The 16,715-nt window shown below is 37.2% G+C and overlaps 2 long non-coding RNA genes across 3 annotated transcripts in view; one reads left to right on the top strand and one right to left on the bottom strand.

Moving 5' to 3' along the window:
* The window catches only part of LOC112989837 (uncharacterized), a 29,438-nt gene extending 16,453 nt beyond the window's left edge, over positions 1 to 12,985 (top strand). Inside the window, exons 3-4 of one of the 2 annotated variants that reach the window (XR_010389350.1) lie at positions 2,143 to 2,310; positions 10,708 to 12,985. This is a non-coding gene — a long non-coding RNA (uncharacterized LOC112989837). Of the gene's footprint in view, positions 1 to 2,142; positions 2,831 to 10,707 lie in introns of those variants that run through there. The other variant, XR_003260923.2, reaches the window with a different exon arrangement.
* LOC135328463 (uncharacterized) overlaps positions 1,208 to 16,715 on the bottom strand; it is a 57,097-nt gene continuing 41,589 nt past the window's right edge. Inside the window, exons 2-3 of the long non-coding RNA XR_010389351.1 lie at positions 12,973 to 13,067; positions 1,208 to 2,061 (exon numbers count right to left, since the gene is read on the bottom strand). This is a non-coding gene — a long non-coding RNA (uncharacterized LOC135328463). The remainder of the gene's footprint in view (positions 2,062 to 12,972; positions 13,068 to 16,715) is intronic.

The following is a 16,715-nucleotide window of genomic DNA, read 5'->3' as shown; positions in this document are numbered from 1 at the left end:
TGATTCATGTGAACTGATTTTAAAAGAAAAAGAAATATTTGAAGAGATACTATTGTACCTCTATTTCTTATTCTGAAATTGTTACACTTGTGAAGTTGTACAGCTCATTTACCTTTGGAAATAAAAAAATATAATCAATTAATTATTTAAACCCATAACATCCCTGATAATGTAGTACATCTTTCCTATATTCAGGGAAAAGACAGCATAAAAAAATGAAGTGATTTATATTGTTCAAGGTCATATAACATCAGCGAAAGATTAAGAAACAGAATCCTTGAAAAAGATCTACAGGAAAGTTTCCTTACAAATCTGAAGGTTGGACCTATTTTCTCAATATGCTCCAGAAGTTTCAAAACCTCATCCAAATTTTATATGCCAGGGAAGGATACAGATAAAATTTGGCAGTATGATCAGAATTTTGCTCTGATGCTTTCAAGTTCAGCTGAGCTTGAAACTCAAAACAGTTTTGATGTAGGAATAACTTTTTTTTATGATGATGATGATAAAAGTTAAAACTGTTCCAATAACTTTTGCTTAAAAATCCATCAGTCCTTTACAGATCTATATAATTAGAGTTGCTCTTAAACACACCATTAACCATAGGAAATTAAAAAACACTAGGTTTCTTTATTCTCATTATAGAAACTTAGTCCTTAAGAAACTTACATGGAAGTGGGTTAGAAAAAACAGGCATAAAAATGCCTCACTGAAATAGCTAAAGGATTTCAAAACAAAAACACCAGAAGAGAAATAAAACTGATATCTCTCTAACCAAATCTAACTTCCTTGGACTGGCCATTCTGAACAGTGACCTTGCAGAATGAAACCCTCCTTCCTCATTTCAGCGTTCATTTCTATTAATTAACATCCCGCAAGGCTCCGCTGATTTCAAAATAGGTCTTCTACCAGAAGATGTGCCTGTATCAAAATTATACATTAAAACACTCTAAAGCTGTAGGAATATTTGTGAACACACTCACACACACACACACACACATGACCCAAGCCCCAAAAGCAGACCGTCACAGATCTGGACTCACTGGAATTCTGCCCCTTGAGAGAGGATTCAATTTACCTTAGAGGTAATTTACCTTAGACACCTAGAAAATAGCAGCTGGTTATGAAGTGGCTGTCATTTAAATACTGGCTTGTTTCACAGGCTGCAATGCACCAAGAGGGGAGGAAAGTGATTCAGTAGGTCTGGTTTCTGCTAAATTGAAAGTACTTTATTTAATAGCATTTATTTCAATAATGCAACTTTTTGCTTTTGATGGAGTGACCAGTTATATTTATGTAAGGCATAAAATATTGTCCTGTCATTACAATCTGTAGAGCTTTGGGGGCTTTTCTTGTTCTTTTCTACAGTTTTTAATACAACAGTCTATGATATAATTATAAATTATTAGCACTATGAAATTTTGTGCAGATATTGGTATAGAAAAGGTGATTGCTAAATTCTGTAAAGGTCGGCTGTAGCCTGGCCACGCATTTTCACAGAGGTCTGCAAGGGCAAGCTCTCGTAAACCAAAACACATTAAAAAAAAGTGCAAAAGGCATTGCAGGTTTGAGAGCCTGAGTGGCCTCAGCTGACAACACTGAGACCCTGGGTCTGTAATTTCCATCTCAGGGGAGCACCTTCCAAACCTGGGCTCTAGTCGCTATATGCATCTTTAGATTAGGGTGCGTTTATGTAGAGCGCTTCTGAGCTCCCTTGTCTAGGTGCATTCCTAGATCATGTCCCAGCTTGATACTGGGATGAGATCAGCTCTGAGACTGGCTCCACTCCTGCACTGTCTTCCACAGGAAGGAAATCTGGGTCTTTAAAGTCACTGGAGCTTTCACAGGTCACTGATTTGCATGAAGGAAGAACAAGCGTCTGATGTATGTATGCCATCATATAAACCCCCAGGCTGACATGGTAGCTGTCTTCCGGCAGGAGAGCATCTGTAGAGGTCATGGTCTGTGTTTGCCTAGGGCAGCAGCAAGACAAGTTTCACAGAATCTGCTGTTACCAGACAAGATTGGGGGGGTCATCTTTTTGTTCAAGTAGGGATGTTCCTTAAAAGAAAGGTAAAATAGATTGTGAGTAATGGTTTATCAAATATATCACAGTAATTGCCTTTTTTCTTCTCATTACAGGTGTCTTTGGTTTATGGCCAGAGTAATGAATAAAGAAATAGCCTTTGTAGCCATCTTCTGACCTGGAATAACTTCAGATGTCATTCTTATTAATGTAAAATTTAATCTTTATCTGAACCCTACTGAACCACATTTCTATAGATTTTCCCATGACAGAGAAGTCAACAGGTAGGGCATAATTCACGCCACTTTGTCTTTTAGCTTTAAAAATGGTATTCCTGTAAATTTCTAGTGTTCTGTTAGAAAGGGATAAGGAAAAGAGCTTATGTTGTCACCTCCCATACTAATCACCTCACAGACTGTATTTTATTTTTTCCAAACTCAATAATCTCTGTCAGCTGTGCTTTGTAAAATACTTCTCTTCTGCCTGCATCTCCCACATTCATCTACAGTCATTATGTATTCCCTTTCTCATGGACTTTTCCTGACCCTCACACGACATAGTAACACCATTACTGAGCACAGAGCAATTTAATTTAAATTGATTAATTATATTCCAGAACAATTAAGTGTGTAAGAACTATGAATACTCAATGATAGTGAAATGAAAATGTCTTTAATAATCAATTGTTATTAAAGTTATGTTCAATAGCCAACCTAATAAATTTACTGCTTATATCTAATAGAAGAAGAATTGCATGTAAAATCATTGCCATCCAGTTATTAAAGGCATGCTTCCTGAGTTAAAAAAGAAGTTTGTTTTTTCATTATATTAATTTTAAGAGAATACAAATGAAGATAAACTTTTATCCTACGTGCCAAAGGAAAGACAACAGGCTATTTTAGATCCTGTATGCTCACCAGAGAAGGAACTCCCCATACGTAACAGGGGTAAATCCTACTTCACTGAAATCAGTGGGAGTTGGGTTATTTCCTTAAGAAAAAAAGAAATCACTCAGACATGCAAAAACTTTCTCTTTCAACTATATAAAGTTCTTTCTTTTCTCCTATTTTCTTACAGCTGTTTTTCAGCTTTGGGGTACAGCCTCTGGAGAATCTCAATATCAAGGAAAGATTTCAGAAATCTCTTTCTCCAAAACCCCATGGGAAGTGGTAGAGGGGACAGGCTAAGGGTAAGGCTGACCAGTGAGCCCTGGGGCACTGCTCAGAAGGGCCTGTGACTGCCATGGGTGGTCCAAGGCTGGTGGAGACCTATCAGTGAGCACAACCCCCTGCACAGGCTGCAGCAATCGCGTGGTGGTGGCCTCAGTCCAGGCAGATCCTGATGGAGGGTGCAGCCAGCCCAGTCTCGGGCTGTAGGGAGCACCAGGGCTCCTCTCCAAGGCCATGGCGGGGGCACAGTGGCCCCCCCTCTGGGAGAGATGCTCTGATCAAGTCACTGAGTTGCCAAAAAAAGGAGCTGTGGAAGGATGAGAGCTAGCTAAGCAGCACCACAGAGACTGGCAGGACACTTTGCAGTAGCAAAAGTCAAAGGCTCATTGAAAAAAAGAAGGGAGAGCCAGAGGCTATGCTTGAGCAAGGGGAGGACAGGGGCTGCAGAGGCAGGAGGCGTGTGGCTTCCATGTATTTACAAATATTCACTTGAAGATCTGCTGAGAGAGGCTTCTGGTCAAGCCATCCCAGATCCAGGGGTGGAACCAGTGCCATAAAGAGGAAAATACAAGGAATAGTGGTCAGAGGACTCCAACAGGGATCTGGAGTGTATGATGGATGAGGAGAGACTGAGCGCACTGTGTTTGTGTGATTAAGGGGGCATCTAATTGCAGTCTTCAATTACCTGGAAGGGGGTCATAGAGAAGACTGAGCCAGACTTAACCTTAAGACAGGTTTATGGTTGCAAGTCATATATTGCAACTGGAGAAATTCTGAGCAGATACAAGGAGAAAAATCAAAATGAGTCTGAGTAAGCACTGGAAGAGGCTTCCCAGAGATGTTGTGGAATCTCCAGTGTTGGATATATTCAGAACTTGGTAAGACGCAGAACCACCTGATCTAACTTTGAAGTCAGCTCAGCTCTGAGCAGGGCTTTGGACTAGAGACAGACCTTCACAGGTCCCTTCCGACCTAAATTATTCTGTGATTCTTCATTCCTACAATAGTAATTTGACTAGGATTTTCACTATTGTACCTCTCTGAAAGCAATTTTGAAAATCACCAACAAAGCCTTGTTAGAACCTAGTAATTTGTAAAGATGTTTTAATATTATATGCAAAAGAAAAAGTTGAGTCTGTGCTTTAGCCAGTGAATGAGCACTTTTTGTGCATACCTGACATGACATCTCATAGTAACTTTGTAGTTTTACCCACTACAAAAGAAAGCTCACTGACAATGTTTATTGTTTGACAGCTGAATGTAAACAGACAGCTATTTTCAAGATATTCAGATTTTTTTACAACAGGCTTATTAAAAAAAAATTCTGAAATTGCTGTTTGGCAAACTGATGCTCCCTGAAGATTCCTTCTGAGAATACTGTCAGGGATTTTGTTTATGAACTGTCACTATCTGATCTACAATTGCCGGGCTTAACACTCTATAATGCACCTTCTATTCTACACCTGTTTAAAAGCTCTTAGAAGAGTCATAGAGAAGCAGAGAGGTTATATTATATTATTGTAAGTTTGGAGCTTTGAACCTCAATCAGCAGTGAAGGGCCAATTCATTTAGATGCAGTAATTTGTTTGAACATTCACTTAAAGTGTATAAGCAAGTGAAAGTATACATTGAATCATATATAATGTGCACTATGATGTATCATAATCTTAAATCTCCATTCAATATAGTAGACAAGTTAGGAACAAATATTTCCAATAAAACAGGCAATTAGGAGTCCTTCAGAATTTGGAGAATCTGTATGGCAATTAGGCTTACACAGGTTCTGCAGGAAAGCTACTTAGCTGCTTTTGAAAACTTCGGTCAATGACAAAATTTGGTAATATTTTCCCTTCAAAGTTAATTTTCATTAAAAAATGCAAAAAATACCTACCTCTTTTCCTGTCAGAATTAAATTCTTACTTTTCTAGAATGTCTTTTTCCAAACTGTTAACATACAAGAAATCAAACCACGTAATTCTCATTTCCCTGTTCTTTTCAGATGACAAAATATTGACAGGATGCCAGTGAAAAGTTAGTCTATTTTATTTTATGGGCTATCCACTCTGTCCATTTTATGGGCATGGCATCAAGGAAGAGTACAGTTTTAACTTCAAGCTTGAGCAAATAAAATAAATTTTCAATCAAGCAATATAAACTTCACTTGCCCTAACACAGCAGCTAGCAGGAAGGATATGAATCAGAGTTATAAAATTGAGAATCTCTTCCTGCCACTCTCCCTGGCTCAGAATCTTTGGTGTGTGAGACCAAGCTTAGCTATCGGCCCTATGCATTTAACTGGCTAACAGATGAAGTAGTCCAAAAAGAAGTTTGACCTGACTTTTTACTTGCACATGAGCACTCCCTGCTATTAAATGGTAATTTCTTAGACAATTGTCAGCACTTATGCCTACTGTGAACATTCCAAATACAAATTACTATGAATGATTATGAATTAGGGATCTTAAGCATAGTTTAGAAATTAAAGTGTCCTTTATGTATCTATTTCAGAAAGACATTTTTCAAATATGGAAATGGCTAATAAGTAGCTAATTTGCACATAATGGAAGTGAGAATGTGTAGCATAACTGCTGTTTGTACCTTTGAAATCAGTGCTTTAAAATACCATTTTAATATGCCTGTAAAACTTGCTTCCTTAGTGTCACATTCGTAAATCCCCATTCACTATAATTCTATTTCTATCTACTTCACTTCAAGCAATTTTATATATATATTACGCTCTTCAAAAGTATATCAATACTATTATTACTATTTATATTACAGTACTGCCTAGAGCACCAATCTGAGCTGGACCTCAGTACATTAGATTCTGCACAAGTACAATAAGCAGAGAGCTCCTCCTCCAGAAACTTACACAGATAAAAGGAAGAAATATTGAGGAGAAAGGCATCTCTATGGAAGGAAAATTCAGGCATAGGCAGACCAAAGATTTGCTCAAGATCATACCAGAAATATGAAATACTGATTTTAGTCTCCCTTTGCACCAGATCAAGCACTTCAGAGAAATATTTTATTACCTCTAAATTTAAAGATGGCCATGTGGTATGATCCTTACCTCTTTGTTGTTTTCCTCAAACCAAAGGGAACACATTTGTGTGTTAGTATAGGTAACTATGTCATTACTGAGGGGAAGTTAGATGTGAGAATCAAGATTTCTGTTCTCTTCAGAAGATATCAAGGCTACTGAAATGCTCAAAGATTCAAGCAACAGACAAGTTCACATGCTTAGCTGTGTCTCAGTCTGGTGGATGCCAGTTTCCATGCTCCAGGAGTCTTCAGAAGTGGCAACAATTGTTGAAAAGGAATCAGTAAAATAGTTTCTAGAAACAGTAATTAGCCAAAAAATGGCATCTATTAGGAGACTAAAAGTTTGAGCTGAAACTTAGTCCATAACATAACCATTGTCCCTGCTACAATTTAGGGACAGGGCATTCACATTAAATGTTCTTGGCAGCTTGTAATGTTTACAAACAATTTAATATGTACTTTTGTAATACTGAACTCCTTAGCCTAAAATAACAGCAGCAACTCTTCACTGAACTTTGCTTCCCCTCTGCTGGCTGTGCACGTGGTTCAACCGGGTCGAGTGGCAAGCCTCCCTCCTGCCGGCCTTGCGGGAATGAACGGCGAGCGTACGCGGAGGACACAGTCTGACCACACCGCAATCCGCTGTGGAGGATCTCCGACTAGGCCTCACAAGTCATCCTCAAGACAGCCCTCAAGCCACCTTCAAAAGAGATACCTAGCAGTGTGCTGCTTATAGACACCTTTGACTAGATACACACTGAAGTGGGTGCAGATCCACTGTAAAGGAAAGGGCTGAGTTCCCCCCCACCGCCTCTGGCCACTGCCTTTCTTCACCCTAATTCCAGTATCCACATACTTGAGGCAAGTTGAATGAGTCTTTCACTGAACATTTAAAATATTATTTTTCATAGCTCTCCAAATCACAAGTGACAGATTATTTCAGACACGACAGAACAGGCTCAATAGTAGCAGCACGGCAGCCGAGATTACTAAACTGAGATTCCTCACATTATGGCCACTCTTCCAACCAACTCCAAAAGCAAATAAAAGAAAGCATAAATTGGAGGAGGAAAGTTTTCTTCCTCCTGTCTTTCACCCCGCTCAGTGTCACCACATATAACTCCCTGAGGCAAAGTAGATCTTAGTCTCTCAGACACGAGCACAAACCCTGTTTAGAAACTGCAGAGCTGGCCAGCTGGCAAGGGAGCACTCCGGGAAGGAAGGTTAAAGAAAAGAAGCTATAACAAGTAGCTGTTTCCAGCTGTAAACTACACAGCTAAGACAGCTCCTATATATGGTACCTGTGTACTGGAGATGGGACCACACATCCTAAAATTTGAAGAAACTGTATTTGGAGATAAACAATGCTGGGATATGGATTCAGGCTTTCAAGAAACACACTTATTATCATAATCAAAGATAACATCAAATTGTAAGTTATTAAATTTCAACTCTTCAAGTGCAAGATGAAACTTCTGGGGCATTTCTTAGTGCCTATACAAACACACAGGAGTTCTTGGGAATGCATTTCACCAGTTAAAAAAATAATACTAATCAGGACACATCTATCAATGCTACAGTCAAAGACCTGGAGAAATTAACTTATCTAATAAAAGAAAAAGCACAGTGCTTTTCTTCTATGAAAGAAAAGGTCCAAAGTATTTTTCTCCTTCTGAGAATTCATTTCTTTTAACCCTTCTGGGAGACTGGCATCATATACTAAGTTGTAGCCCATGAGGACCTTGTTTTCTCTTATTTTACTTTGTCTGAGTTATAAACTACTGCTTTTATTACAAAAATCTTGGCAGTCACCTACCTCCAGCAGCACTTGCTGTTCTCTAACAGGTATTTTCCCTTAGGAATCTATATTCCACTTTCAGTTGGTTAATATTTTCTCTTCAACAGAGCTGTTTATCAACAGAGCCTAGAAAGCTAGTTGTTGCTAAAGGCTGTAAAGGTCAGTCTGAGAGCAAGTCAAAGTGTCTCAAAACTTGTTCAGCATGCTTTGTATGCTGCTCATATGACTGCTTTCTTTTTGTCTCTAATCAAAAGGAAGGGAGGGGAACTAATATTTCAGCTGATAATTACCCCATTATCATGATGTGCCCAAAAAGTGGGTACATAATAAGTTTTGTAGTACTGGTCTCAAATTCTTGTTATTTTTGCAACATGAAGATGGTGAAAAAAAAGGAGTTCAGGATATCTTCTGTAGGAAAAAAAAAATTACATGATGTTCTTTCACACAAATAGGATGTTTCTTCAGGAAAGAAGGCTGTTACTACATTAGTGGCTGTGGGATAATGGAGTCAGCATATTCAAGGTCAACCAAGGACAAGAAATTTAAACACAGAATGTCAGACAACCATAAATTCACAAGGCTCAGAGAGTTGGGCCATCAGCAGAGCACAGGAATATATGAACCCATTCATGCTCTTGTGAAATAGATCATTGTCATTTCTATGAGCACAAAAAACTAATGGGAAACGAAGTATGGTTGCCAAGATAGAGTATTAAAATGCCAGTATTCATTTCCTAAATCTCCATTCACTTCTTTTCCTCTGTTGTTGTGTCTTGGTGAATGAATCTGATTCCATGGTCTTCAACCAGGAGCTGTGCCACCAGGAAGATGAAGGATCACAACTCTTCTGTTCAACTTCACATTGCTTCTTGACTGCCCGCTGTTCTCCTCATGAACTCAGGACAGCTGTTCTGGACAATCAAGAGTGAGACAGAGGTCTTCTCACTCTCTGCCACTACTAGTGGTAGACCAAGTGGTCTCGGTGGTAGCACTGAGGTGCTTTTCATCCTTTTCCAGACAAAGTACAGAGGGTCATTTCTGCTTAGCCCTTTCTGCTGCTCTGCAAGGACAATATAATAACATGGCTCTAAACCGATATATATTGTAATTTAACCATTCCAAGGAGGAAACCACACATTCTCCAAGGCTATGCAGGACTTTCAGATGAAGGGCTGGATACTTCACTTTTTTTTTCTCTATTGCTAGAAAACATGTGGACACCGTATGTATCAGGGATTCACGTGTATCTCTTTACTTTCCATTCATCCATGATGTAAGCCACTTACTATCCACCTTATTATTTCTAAAATAGATGAAAACATTGGTGAGAGTATACAGCATTCATCTGCATTTATCCACAGACAGGGAATTCAGCTCTCTTGGGTAATACTGCCATTTGTTTTATATCCCTTTAATTAGAATTGTCATTGCTGGGATTCTTTTTTTTAACCTGCCAGGTTTTGTGTACGGTAAATATTCATGTTTTTAAACAGAGGGGAAAAGGGAGAGAGAGAGACCCATCACTTGCATTTAATCACACTAAACAAGCTCTTTAGACAATTTGTTCTGAAATTCCTCTAATTAGAGCTTGCCCTCCAGGTAATGCTCTGATCTGATTTACCAGTGAGTATAAATTAGGAACATTATGTAATTAGCCCTAAGACCACAAATGGAAGGAACAGCTGGGTGGCTCGGAGGGGAAGTAAATAAACAGCTCCTATGAGATTTCTTAATAAAAAATAATAATAAAAGCCCCTTCTTTTAGGTACAGTCTTTAGTGAATGCTGCTGTAAGAAGGGAACATATATTTGAGTTTGTTCTGAAAGATAGCATTTTGCATTTTGCATTAGCCTGGTACCTCCTCAGACACTGACACTCTGCGAAGACTAGCTGTGGATTTGTATCACGTAGGAGCCAACTTATTCAGGAGATATTAATTCTTGAAGTAATTGGCAAAAATATCTTCACTGATTAGCAATGATGTTGTCATCATTTCCTATAAGAAATACATAAAGCCACTTCCTGACTCTTCTGCAGTTTCTGCCTTCATTTTGGCTCCTGCCTATCTCTTTAATCTGAAGTATAATCCTCCTATTTGGGAGAAGGCTTAATAAAACAACCAAATTCCATTTAATGTACAATAAAATCAAACGGGTTGAAATACTGGCTTACAGATCTTTTAATGTCTTAAAGGTTTCCTGAATAATAAAGCATTGTGACAGTAACAGTAGTAATCCATACAAGTTCCACTCCTGATCTGTCTGGATTTTGTTTTTCTTGGGGAAAGTAACATCATCTCTAAACATTTTTTGGAATATTCAAAGTTCAAAAATATTTTACCATCTCCAAATAGATTAATCTAAGTAATTAAATGCATGCACATATTTATTTTTCAATTTTAAAATATTGTCTGCTTCACTGTAATGTGTGTAGTATACTTTGGTCTTAATATATGTATTAAAATTGCCGGACATGGTTATTAACCAGCCTCAGTTAGTGGGTAATTGTTCCCTCCTTCTTTTATTACCAAATGAAAAGGGATTTTGAACCAAAAGGAAAGTAAAACTTGGTCTGAGAAAAGTTACAGTGGCCACTCTAGCAAGCTGGCTGAGAAGACCTCAGGAAATTTTTTTTGTCCTTGCTTCTTACTGCTTGTCATCTGACCTTAGGTAACTTCGGCAAAGCCAGAACTGCATGTGGGTACTGCTCAGCTGTGAATGGAGAGATGAGAATGCAGTAAATGCCACACTCAAGGTCTGCCCAGCCCTAGTTCCCCAAACATTAAGGCTCCAAGCATACTATCTCCATTGATGGGAGGTCATTGATTATATCAGTGTGGTTTTCTCACACCTTCTCTTCTGCAAGTACTGATGGTCTGGAGCAAAGAAGAACGACTTTCTCATCTGATTATACAGTCACAACTGCTCCCTGTGCCTCTCTGATCTACAGACACTTCTGCCAAGGTGCCTACATAACAGAATAATCCCTAAATTCTCTACATGTGAAGATTAACCAACTGGCCAAATGGATAAGTAATATAATAGATATAATGAACTATGGGAAGGGAGATACTTGGATAACTAACTGTGATGTGAGAGGAAAGATTTTCTGCTTTCATGCATTAGTAAGCATTTCTGAATATTGAATGAGATCATGTCCCTGAAAAGGCTGCGTATTCCCCTCCCTGCTGCTACCTGTTTCTCTCCCTGAAAACACAGAAGATTTTTGGACAAAAGAAATAAGTAGAGCTCCTCTCCTGTTTTATGTTATGTGGGGCAGCTGACTCAGGTCACGAAATACTAACTTTGTCATTAGTATGGCACTGCTTCCTAAGCCACAGTAATTCCTTCTGCTACCCATAAGCTTCTTTATGCATGACCTGTCCTCAAGCTTTCAATCCCCAGAGAAATTTTCCATCACAGCACTTCCATGTAAGATGGAAAAATTCTTCTAAATCTTACCATAACATTATTTCACTAGGTATTCTATTTTAATACTTTATTTTTCCAGCACTGTCAAGCATTTATGTCAAGTCTCTTGGTAATATCATTATCCCTAGTAGGAACCTACTAGCTCATGAATCTCAGTGGTACCCCTTACCACACACCATCATAACACTGATGCTGCATACCACACTCTGAATATTTCACTCTGCAGCAAATGTCAGCAATAGCCCATTGTCTACGTATATTTACTACATTAAGAATTTTAGATTGAATAACTAAAAAAAGAAGGCACTATGTTCTATGTATACACATCCAAAGCTCCCTACTGACTTCTCAAACTTTTCTAGCATTTGAAATAGATTTTGGACCTCTTTCCCAGTCAGAAGTAAAATCATCTAACTCTGTCCTCACTTCATGTTACTGCATTTACTCTCAACTTAAACCATTAAGATTCATTAGAAGAGAAGGTCGGTACATGTCTTTTAGATATACTCTTTTGCTGGAGCAGAGGTTGAAATGTTCCCTGCTCTGCTCAGTTTTATATTTAATCCTTGTTAAAATGGCTCTTAGCCAAGAAGGCACTAATACAAGCCATCAGAGACTATACATTTCTGTCTTCATTACAATCAATCCTCTTTTTGCTGTTTTCTCCCTCTAGCCTTGCTTATATACTTTAAAGGCTTTTTTTTAAAAAAAAAATTCAAAGTACTTTATAAACATGAATGAATAAATGACTCATTTCTGTATTCCGTGAAGTACAAGGATTCTTTAGGATTCTTTCAATAGTGCACAATAAAATAAAGCACCATATAATATAATATAAAACAGCATCATTCTGATCTGAAAAAAAGCAGAATAATCTATATTGAAGACCACAAAGACAAACAAGGGCTGATATCTCCACAGAAAACATGCATTTTCAAGCAGTCAAAGTCAGCCTCCTGTGCCCCAGACGTGACATGGATTGGCTAATACTATTTCATAAGAAGTTTTACTCCCATACTATTTCTTCTCTGTACTATTGTATTCTGATTCATTGTCTGGCTCTTATTTATTAGACTGTTAAAATAGAAGCTACCTGCAGAAAGACAAGTTTTCTGTTATTTTTTTTCTTTTAACAGAACTCACTGTTGTTCAATGATATTCATCCGTACAGATAAAAGATTGAAGTTCCAAAAGAGTACAAGTAACTTTTGCTGTTAATGTGGCTGTTTTCTTAATTTCTTCAAGCATGATTTGGATACATGTGTTCTGACTTTAAATCTATCTGGTTCCCTACCATAGTTTCAAAAAGAAAGAAAATCAGTATAAATTAAGGAACTTGTGCATTATTCCAAAGAAGACAAAGATGTTTTGAAGACATCATTTTGTGTTTGATCTAACACAAATAGTGAATTATTTCCAATGCTGGGAAGCCTCAATGGAAACTATTGTGAGGTTTATCATAGAACTCCTACATTTCAGATGGCCCAGATGCACACAACGTACCTGATTATTTTCTGATGTTTTCAAAAATCCACTGTCCTCTCAGTGAATGGGTTCAGACCTGTGTTGGCCATAGGGTGCCCTTAGAAAAGTCCATTCTGAAATAAAGCAAACTTACAGGCATTTCTTGGCATACTCTAAAAAGGAAAATGATACTAATAAAAGTCACACCAGTATATTGACCTTTCAGCTGTGATTACAACTTTATATCACAGGAATTCAACTGGCAGTGCTCAAGGATGAGTACCTGAGAAAGAAAAGTTATACTTTAATGAATATTTTGTATTTATCAATTGTTGAAGAAGAAATGGCTATAGCACCATTTAAATAGTGAAAGCCTTACATGCTATTGTCAGTCAGTTACAGCAAGGACTACAAAAAAGGAAAGAACTAGTTAACCTAGATCTACAGCCATATGAAACTCTTCTCCTTAGGGAAATCTCACTTAGGGAAATCATCATTTTGTGGACCTGGCCGTCAGCAAGTGAGGAGGATTAGAAAAACAAGAAATTAGCTATTTTGATCAATTGAATTGATTAAGAACCTGCAAATTTTATAAGGTTACCTTTTTTTCTCTGAAGTTCTCTATAAGGATAAAATTTTGAATAACAGTAAGGGTGAATTAAGCAGATCCTTGCATATATTTACAGTAAGGGACTACGTAATGTCATCCACTACTGCTATGATGTTATAGTGGAGAATAAGCAATTTATTTGCATATATTTGGGATGTGTGAATTTCTCACTAGTGGCAAATGAATTATGACAATACATTTCTTATACCACAACAAGCCATCAGGTATTCTGTACAAGGATCTATTCTATAAAAAAAGTGTTTTCAAAACTCTTTGGAGAGTTTTAAAAATGTTATTGGTATTGTTCTTAGCTATAAAGTTAGTACCATAATACAAATGTCACGTGAATGGTCTTTATGAGACAGAAAGATTTGAAAAGAAAATGAGAGGAAAAAATGAGAGAAAATATATTCTGGAAACTTTGAAACTGATTTGTAATACCTTAATGTTGCACTTTTAAGGAAGTTTCTTCTAATGTTAGAGAAGTAATCATTTGGCTTCTAGGAAAAATATTCCACCTTCACTACTTGAAATGGGAGACTTGCTCTGATATATGAAAGTAAGGCTAGCCGGAGAGGGAAAAAAAACAATTTGTTTGACAAACCGGAGTGTAGAAAATAAACACTTCCAGCTGAATAAAACAAATTTTGTTGTACTGAAAAATTTTTAATTGCTGAGATCTCTTTTGTTAGATCTTATAAAATATGAACACCACCTCTAAAAGATTCTAATTAAATAATACATGAAACCACAAACAGCTCTGTTCAGATAAAGGAAATCGCTCACAAGTGAAAAAGTGCTTGAAAATAAAAGTTGATCTAAATTTAATTTAGCTGTTATTCTGAAAAGGACTCCAGACCCTACCAGAAAAGCATCTCAAAATCTGGAAAACTCTGTTTTCATCCAAATGCTATGGCTTGAGTATCAAACCCGTAGGAAAAAAAAAGGCCAAGGCTTTTTCATTGCTGATGAACCAGATATCTTATTCTTCACAGAGAGAATTTTAGAACAGCATGGGGTCCCATTTTGAATTTGAGATTTACTGAAACAACCCAAAGTTAAAAAAACACAAGAGAAAGTAAGCAGTAATTACAAATATTAATTATTATGAGACCATATTTGGTATTTCTAGCTGAAATGAAGATGTTGATGAAGATTTCTTTCTAAATGAAGATGGTCTGTGGAAAACAAAACTGATGATAGGTAGGCATAAAATTACTTTTTTAACTAACAGTTCTTAAACTCATAGTCTTGAATGTATAGAAGGACAAAATAAATCTCACTTGTGCAGTTAACTTAGTGGCTGCTCTAGTTAAAACCAATTTCTCATGGTCAGCATTGTCAACATGAAAATAATACATGTTATATATGAATAACTTGTGTGTATGTGAAAGTTAATGTTTCTTCAGCAAGATGGATAGTGCTCTTCTGGATGTGTGTCCTTCAGAAAATACATTATTAAAAGATTATCAAAATAATCCTTTCTGCCTCTGTAGAAACTCTCCTTACCGCTCCTAGAAGATACTAATATATCTGCCTATGTATCTGACTTCTGCAGGCAAGTGACAGATACTGCTTATCCTCAACCAGCTACAGGGAACATTATGACTGGTAAAAAGCAGATATTTCATTGGTAGACTGTTTATTGGGAGAAAAAAAAAAGCTCAGACATGGCCAGTGACAGAGGTCTGTGCGAAGGAGAGGTCTGTGGGTCCAGACTGACTATTCCTTTGTGCCTTCCACTCTCTTCATGCGCATACGCATAGAAGGAACTGAAATCTCATTCTCTGTGTTTTAATGTCATTTTAATAAAACTCCCAGGCCCTGTCTACATAAAGAAATGTGCCATATATCACCTATGATATGAACCGTATCAATTCAGCTAACAAAGCGAGAACTTCCAAAACAGACAGACTCCCTGGCTCAAAGCAGGGCGGTCTGGTAACATGCTGAGTATAGAGTTGAGAATTCATTTTTTTTTTCCTGATGTAATCAGACTCCTAAATAAAATTCAGCATCCTTAAAAAAAAAAAAAAAAAAAAAAAAGAAGAAGACTGGTTATAGTGGGTGTTAATTTTGCTTTCCAAATAAAGATGTGTATGAATGATCATTTGACTAATTTATATGGATCAAATCCAAAAATATGTTCTCATTGTGTTACTGATCCTAATATTTACAACTATGTATAAAAAACCTATAAATTTTCACTGAGAGTCCCTTAAAAATCATGTCTCAATGGCTATATTTTCCTGCAGTCACTCACGATAATATATATCAAAAGCAAAATGAAAATGCAGAGAAACAGCAGGGATGTAAAACAGTGCTTGAGTCATACCTGATTTTCTGTTTGCACTATTTGCAGAGAGCTAAGCTATGAAGAAAGACTACAAAGAGAAACTTGATGTCCATTCCTGGAATTGTATCCTTGAATGTGACCCTCTCTGTGAACTTTTTCATAAACACTGTGTACATAAAATGTGTTGTATAAACTGCAGGATTTATCTTACTGCTGAAAAGTCAATGTTCTTCTCCACTTAACCAATGAAAATGGTGTTAGAAAAACCACATAAGGTCATTGGTTTTATAAAGTAAATATTAAAATGTTAACAAAAAGAAACCTCCATTCATAAATGAATAAAACAAATGTTCAGCTGAATACCAGAGAAAGCTTTTAGAAGGCACAAACAAATAAAGGAAAAATGCTGCAGGAGCCAGATATCTTATTCTTCATAGGAAGAATTTTAGAACAGCATGTACTCCCATTTTTATATTTGAGATTTACTGAAACAACTCGAATTTAAAAAACCACAAGAGAAAGTAAGCAGTAATTACAAACAACCCTGTATCACATATGCTCTACACTGAATCTTGAAAGAATTCAAAAAGACTGTATGGGGGATGGCTGCCTCCTGTATTTATGATCTTAGAATGATCATGCCATCTACGTTGCACCAATACATACAAAGTAATGCGCTGGCATGTACTTAAGCCCATAGCATCGTCTACTCTGACTGTACAACAGCTCCGGTCATTGGCCCTTACCACTGTCTCGCTCAGATGTTAATCTACTGGAATTCCAACAGTCTAAAAAAGCATTATTTAATCTAACCAAGCCTCCTTTTGGATCACAAAGAAGATTATACCTACAGTCCAGTCAAGACAGTTAAATTCT

The sequence above is a fragment of the Dromaius novaehollandiae genome, chromosome 5, assembly GCF_036370855.1.
Source record: "Dromaius novaehollandiae isolate bDroNov1 chromosome 5, bDroNov1.hap1, whole genome shotgun sequence".
Lineage (NCBI taxonomy): Eukaryota > Metazoa > Chordata > Aves > Casuariiformes > Dromaiidae > Dromaius > Dromaius novaehollandiae.
The sequence above is the reverse complement of the archived record's forward strand: the minus strand, read 5'-3'. Positions and strand labels throughout refer to the sequence as shown.